We start from the raw sequence: 8,091 nt of genomic DNA on the forward strand, positions 1-8,091 counted from the left end.
CAGCATGACATCCTTCTCCAGGGACTGGTCCCTCCTTATGACATGGCCGAAGCATGAGAAATAAAGTCTTGTCATCCTGGCTTCTAAGGAACATTCTGACTGTACTTATCCCATCAGACTTCGTTGTTCTTCTGGCAGCCCATGACACTTTCAGTATTCTTCTCCAAAACCATAACTCAAATACATCAATTTTTCTATGGTCTTTCTTATTCATTGTCTAATTTTCACATGCACATAAGACTATTAAAAATACCATGGCTTGGGTCAGGCACACCTTAGTCCTCAAACTGATATCTTTGCTCTTGAACACTTTAACAAGGTCTTGTGAAGCAGATTTGGCAAATATAATATGTTGTTAGATTTCTTGGCTGTTGCTTGCATAAGTGTTAATTATGGATCCAAGCAAAATGAAGTCTCTGACAACTTCATACTTTCTCCATTTATTATGATGTTATTTATTGGTCCATATGTGAGAATTTTTGTTTTCTTTACATTGAGTTGAAACCCATACTGAAGGTTGTGGTCTTTGATTTTCATCAGTAAGTATTGTTAATCCTCCTGCCTTCCAGCAAGCAAGGTTGTCTCATCTGCATATTACAGGTAGTTAATGAGTCATCCTCCAATCATGATGCCATGTTCTTCTTCATATAAACCAGCTTCTAGGATTGTTTGCTCAGCATACAAATTGAGTATGGTAAAAATACAATCCTGGTGCACATATGTCCTTATTTTAAACCATTCAGTATCCCTTTGATCTGTTCAAACGACTGCTTGTAGGTCTGTGTACAGGTTCCTCAATAGGACAATTAAGTGTTCTGGGATACCTGTTCTTTGCAATATTTTCCATAGTTTGTCATGATCCACACAGTCAGTCAAAAGCCTTTGCATAGTCAACAAAGCACAAGTAAACATCTTTCTGGTATTCTCTGCTTTTAGCCAAGATTCATCTGACGTCAGCAATGGAATCCCTCATTCCACCTCCTCTTCTGAATCTGGCTCTAATTTCTGGCAATTCCCTGTCAATGTACTGTTGCAGCCATTTTTAAATTATTTTAAGCAAAATTTTACTTCCATGGGATATTAATGATATTGTTTAATATTTTCTGCATCCCATTGGAATGGGTACAAATATGGATCTCTTCCAATCAGTTGGCCTGGTAGCTAAATTCCAAATTTCTGAGCATAGTTGAGTGAGAGTCTCCAGTTTATTGAAATATTTCAATTTGTAGTCCATCAATTCCTGGAACTTTGCTTTTAGTAAATGCCTTCAGAGCAGCTTGGACTTCTTCCTTCAGTACCATCAGTTCTTGATCATATACTGCCTCTTGAGATAGTTGAAGATTGACCATTAATTTTTGGCACAGTGACGCTGTGTATATCTTCCATCTTCTATTGATATTTCTGCATCGTTCTATTTTGTCCATGTTGTTGTTGTTAAGTGCCGTTGAGTCGGGTCCAACTCATAGCAACCCTGTATAGGGTTTCCAAGGAGTGGCTGGTGAGTTTGTCCATAGAATCCTTCAGTGTTGCAAGTCGAGGTTTGAATTTTTTTTCTTTAATTCTTTCAGCTTGGGGCCCCAAGATAGCATCACCAGGGCAGACTTAGTTCTTGAACCAGGATGTTGACAGAAGGGCTCGTGCATGGACAGTTGTGTCAAGGATCTCAGATGCCTCCCAAGGGAATCCACCTTGAAATTTTAGATTCCATCATGGGTGCAGATACACATGAAGCATGGGAAAGAGAAACAAGGTAAGAGCACATGGAAATGGGCAAACAGGAAAAGCCTGCCCCCTTTTTTTAAATCTCGTGCAACTACCTCTGCAGCCTAACACCTTATTATAAAAACACCTTAGACTGTGACCACAGGAGAGATACTGCTGTCTGCTGCATGTCTCTTTTGCAGGTATTTCTACACTCTCATAAAACTCTAATACTAAATTTCATGGCTTTCTAGTCTTCTGTAGCCTGACCGGGTCAGTTTCATACTCCAGATTTTCCTTAGGGTTCATGTTATGGATTTTAATAGGGCTTTGCAGGGACATCCAAGCCTACCCAAGAAACCAGGTGCATACCCTTCTATTTGAGATTGGCTGGATGAACTAAGGAATTAGAGATGTGGCTGTCCTCTTTCCTCTAGGCACACTGCCATTGACAAGATTTTTAAATATTTCAATCTGCACATATACTGAAGGCATTTGTGTGTGAGTGTGGTGTGTGGGTTTTGCTTTGATTTGCCTTTTTTTTTTTTTTTTTAACTGAATGCATTTCTGATCCTTGGGACAGTAACAGGAAGGACAAGAAGAAGGCAAATAGCTACCTCTAAAACCTGGTAAATATTTCACCCCGTGGTAATGCCAAGGAGAACTTATACATTGCTAAAAAGAAATTTTGACATTTCTCCTTCCCAGGGATCCCACACTGGCCCTCTTTCCCTTCACCTCTTCCCTACCTCTTAAACATCAATGCACAAGGGCCCTATCTCTGGCTTGATTTGGAGGAGAATCGTTCTCATTGTAATCATTGTGCATGGGAACAAAAGAACATATGGATCAAAGGTTTAGGGTCTTCAGTCTCACCACAATCACATGACCACCCAGCTCAAAGGCAGCAACTGTCCACTGAAGTGCTGGTGTGGAGCTTCTGGCCTTTCATGAAGTATCCCTGTGGTTACCTAGAAACAAACTCCCCACCAGCACCCAATGCCGTTTACATTATTTTGCAGTGTGCTAAAAACATTCTTTTGAAAGAGTCTGCATTTAGCCATTTCAAGTTGGACCTCTTAATGAAGACATTCTTTCTTTTTTTTCCCTCTGAAACATAGAAACTCCTCCCCACAATTCATTTTGGTTTTGCATTGGAACTTTAGAATGTTTTCCTCATTTCTACACTCCAAAATCCTGTTGGTAGTTTTACTATAATCACATTTAAATTTATAGATAATTGAAGAAGAATTGACATTTTAATAATGTTGAGTCTTCTTATCCAATAATAATAAATCCATGTTTCATTTATTTGGGTCTTTCTTTTATGCCCTTAATAGGATTTCAGTGTTATTCATAAAGTTCTTACATATTTCATATTGAGTTTATTATTAAGCATTTTATTTTTATTCTGCTATCATTAAGGGCATCTTTCATTACATTTTTAAATTGCAAGTTGTCTATATATAAAGACTGCCCAATAATTATACAAAAAGTAACCTTCTTACTTTATTTAAAAGGGGAAGAGGGCTGTGATCTGCTTTTATGTCTTTGTAAAATTGAAATGTGGCGAGCCAGAGGTCAAAGGAGGGACAAAACATGGAGTAAGTTCATCAAAGCACCGCAGCTGTAAGCACTGGTCAGGAACTAAGGAGAGTTGCTCTTTGAAGTTATAGGAACACCATGGAAATGGAATGCCAGCTGTGGTCCGAAATATTCTCATCGCCTTCCAAATCTTCCACATTGAAGGAGATCTCAAATCTCCCATGTTTCCACAGAAGGAATGCAAATACTGTATATTGCTCTATCAAATAATTATCTTTTCTGCAACTATACATTTCCTGCTTATGCTGTTCCTAGCTATGATGGAGAGTTGCTGACCACCATTTTGCATAGGTGCGCTTTAAGACGGAAAGTTCTCATTAAATATCTGCTTTGTATACTAATGGAAATGAGATTTCTGATCATTCATTTATTGTATGCCTGCCGTGTGCCTAGCATTGTGCTTTACATGAGCATTTCATTTTAATCCTCCCAACAACCCTATTTTACATTATCATTACCTATCTTACATGGTTGTTGTTCAGTGTGTTCCAGTAGGTTCCAACTCATAACAACCCTGTACAAGGTTTCTGAGGAGTGACTGATGAGTCTGAACTGCCGACCTTGCAGCTTAAGTTAACCTTGTGATCCAGTACTTATCCTATAGCACTACACCAGGACGCCATTATTTTACATTACATTGTCATTATATTGTCGTCTTCCCTGTTTTACAGATAAAAACGAGGCTCAGGGAGATGAAGTTAATATCCAAGGTAATACAACTGGTTAATGTGGGGGTCAAAGGAAAAGTGTGATTAATCAGACCATCAGAGTTAACAGGGTTTATTCATCAATAAGCTGTTCCACATCCTTGTCTGAATCCAGTTTGAACTTCTGCAATTCCTTGTCAATGTACTGTTGCAGCCATTTTTGAATTATCTTCAGCAAAATATTACTTGCATGTAATATTAATGATATTTCTGATGATTTCTGCATTCTGTTGGATAACCTCTCTTTGGAATGGGCAAAAATATGTCTTTCTTCCAATCAGTTGATCAGGTAGCTGTCTTCCAAATTTGCCAAGAACTAATAATTTTCCTCCTTTGCCATAGTATCTTTTGATACTCTCTGCTTTTAGCCAAGATCCATTGTATGTTAGCAGTGATATCCCTCATTACACATCCTGGTCTGAATCTGGTTTGAACCTCTGGCAGTTCCCTGTCAATATACTGTTGCAATTGCTTTTGAGTTATCTTTAGCAAAAATTTACTTTCATGTGATAGTAATGATATTGTCTGATGATTTCCTCATTCTATTGGATCATCTCTCTTTGGTATGGGCACAAATATGGATTTCTTCCAATCAGTTGACCAGGTAGCTATCTTCCAAATTTCTTGACATAGATGATTGAGTGCCTGCAGTGTTGCATGAGTTTGTTGAAAGATTTCAATTTGTATTCCATCAATTCCCAGAGCCTTGTTCTTTACCAGTGCCTTCAGGGCACCTTGGTGTTCTTTCAGCACCATGTTGTTGTTAGGTGCCATTGAGTCGGTACCGACCCATAGCGATCTTATGCACAGCAGAACGAAACACTGCCCGATCCTGGGCCAGCCTCACTACTGTTGTCATGCTTGAGTCCATCGATGCTGCCACTTGGCCAATACATTCAGTACCATAGGTGCTTGATAATACCTCTTGAATTGGTTGAAAAGCAGCCATTTCTTTTTGATACTGTAACTCTGTATATTCTTTCCATCTTCTTTTGATGCTTTTTGCATCATTCAACATTTTGCCCATAAAATCCTTCACTATTTCAAGTTGAGGCTTGGCTTTTTTCTTCAGTTCTTTCAGCTTGAGAAATACTTAGCGTGTTCTTCCTTTGGTTTTCTAACACAAGGTCTTTCCACATTTGATTGCAATATACTTACCTTTGTCTTCTAGAGCTGCCCATTGACATTCTGTTTATCTCTTTTACCTTCTCATTTATTCCATTTACTTTAGCATCGTTACACTGGAGAGCAAACTTCATAGTCTCTTCTGATATTTTAGTCTTTTCCTTCTTTCTTGTCTTCTTAATGACCTTTTGCCATCTTTCTGTTCTTGATTTTGCCTATAGAATCCTTCAATATTGCAAGTCAATAATACTTAAATTCTGTTTTTCAGTTCTTTTAGCTTGAGAAATGCTGAGCATGTTTTACTCTTTTGGTTTTCTAATTCCAGATCTTTGTACATTTAATTATAATGCTTGATTTTGTCTCCTTGGGCTGCTCTTTGAAATTTTCTGCTCAACAATTTGATGTCCTCATTTCTTCCATTTGCTTTAGCATCTGTAAGCTGAAGAGCAAGTTTCAGAGTCTCTCCAGACACCCATTTGTTCTTTTCTTTCTTTCTTGTCTTCTTAATGACCTTTTGCTTTCTTCCTGTATGATATTCTTAATGGCATTCTACAACTTTTCTGGTCTTCTATCCTAAGTGTCTAAGGAGCTCTGGTAGCGTAGTGGTTACGAATCGAGCTGCGAACCTTAAGGTCAGCGGTTCAAAACTACCAGCCGCTCCGCGGGAGAAAGATGAGGCTTTCTACTCCTGTAAGGATTTACACCCTCGGAAACCCTGTACAGGGTCGCTATGGGTCGGAACCGACTCGACGGCACTTAACAACAACAACAACAATCCTAAGTGTCTAATGCATCAAACCTGTTCTTGATATTCAGGTAGGATATTTTCAAGGTTATATTTTGGTTTTCATGAACCTGTTATAATTTTCTTCAGTTTTGGCCTGAACTTGCATATGAGCAATTGATGGTCTGGTCCACAGTTAGCCCCTGGCCATGTTATGATTTGTGAAATTGAGCTTTTCTGCCATCTCTTCCCACAGATGTAGTCTGTTTGATTTCTGTGTACTCCATGTGGTGATGTCCATGTATGTAGCCATCTTTTATGTTGTTTAAAAAATGTATTTGCAATGAAGAAATCATTGGTCTTGCAAAATTCTATCATGAGATCTCCAGCATTGTTTCTATCACCAAGTTCATATTTTCCAACTACTGATCCTTCCTCTATGTTTCTAACCATTGCATTCCAAGCACCAGTAATCAACTAAAGAAGTTGATAGAATTCTTCAATTTCATCTTTACTGACTTGAATGGAGAAAAAAAAACAGAATTGTCAAAACTTCATTTTTTAAAAAATGTTTTGTTGTGAATTATGTGATAGTTTACATGGGAGAGCATTAGCTTTGCATTCATCCTATCGTATATTGTTTCATTGCCATGGTTACAGTCCCCTCCTTGCATCATCAACCAACCAAAGGGTATGCCCTGCAAGCCTGCCCTGCCCCCAGTTGTCAGCACACAGCCTCTCTCCCTCTCTGTGTCTAAAGTCCCTAGTGTCACTGCTTCTCTGGGTAGGGTCCCACTCTCCACTCTTCTCTCTTGATGGTCCCAGGGACATCTGCTCCTAGACAGAAAAGTCAGTCACTCCCCTCCTTTTGCTACAAAATGTCTACCTTTACATTTCCAACCCTCACAATCAATCCTGATAACAGATTACCTATCAGGATACAGTTCTTTATTCAGGACCACCTTTTCTCACTCATGCCTGCAAGCAGGCTTTTCTCTGGCCATTGGCCTGGCCTCTGTCCTGCTTCTCCAATATTGCAAAGCTCTTTGGGAGGTGCTGATAAATGCTCACAGGGTACCATAAGCCTCAGTCTGAAGGCGCTCAGTTCTAACTCCATGGGTAAGCTAAACTAGCTCCCCCAATTAAGGGCCAGGAGGCACTCTACTCTGCAAGCATGCCTCCTACTCAGCTTTACTTGCTCTGTGGAACGGAAACCTACTACTCTGCCTCATACTCCGGGTCTGCGCCGCTCCTCTGTCACGCCTCCTGTGTCACAGCTATCTATCCTTGGGTGGAAGAGCTTCAATACACAGGGAGCTCAGGGTCCAAACAATGCACTTCACTCCTGGCTCTTCTGACTTTATGATGATGAGATCCCCCTTTCTGCTTCTGACATAGCTCATTTTATACCCACAGTAGGGTTCCAAATTTTTACGATCACAATTGGCCCTGTTAACAATCACAATGGAATTATATAATCCTATCAGTATCTTCTCCCACCTTTTCTTACCCAGCCCCATCAATTAAAATAAATAAATAAATAAGTTCAGTGGGAGTTACAAAAATTATGCGTATAAGAGCCATATGAAGTAATGCACTGCACTGTATGAACTAATAAAAAAAAAAAAGAAGGTACAGTTTTATTCACATGTGCTAATTGAGAAAGATTATTATGTGAAAAAAAATTAGGGCAATATGTATATATAGCATGATTCCATTTATGTAAAAAAGAAAAATCAACCTATTTGCAAGTACAGCTGACTGTATGCCATTGTTTAAAACAAAGTATGAGTTTTTACACACACTCCAGGCTAAGAACCTCGTCTATAGACCACTGAAAAGTGGTTTGAGTATCTATCAGATCTGTAGGTAGAAACTGACAGTCTACAATAAATTGTAGCCATCAGTGGTAACTTCTAGGGAGATTAAAGACACAGAGTGAAAGAGTGAGTAGGAATTTTCATAAATTGCTCTGTGACTGAAAGAGTCCGGGTGGTGCAGTGAGTAAGCACTTGCCTGCTAATGAAAGGTTGACAGTTAAAACCCACCAGCTGTTCTGCTTAGCCTACAGAGCTACACCAGGATTCCATACGTGCAAATGTACACAATAAAATAAACCAAAGATTTTTGAATATATGGTGTTTGCAAATTGCTGAGCACCTTGGTTTTTTGTTTTCCTTTATTGTGATATTAGACAGTGTTTGCATATATTAGTTAATCTGTTGTTAA

The sequence above is a fragment of the Chrysochloris asiatica genome, unplaced genomic scaffold (assembly GCF_000296735.1).
Source record: "Chrysochloris asiatica unplaced genomic scaffold, ChrAsi1.0 scaffold00003, whole genome shotgun sequence".
NCBI lineage: Eukaryota > Metazoa > Chordata > Mammalia > Afrosoricida > Chrysochloridae > Chrysochloris > Chrysochloris asiatica.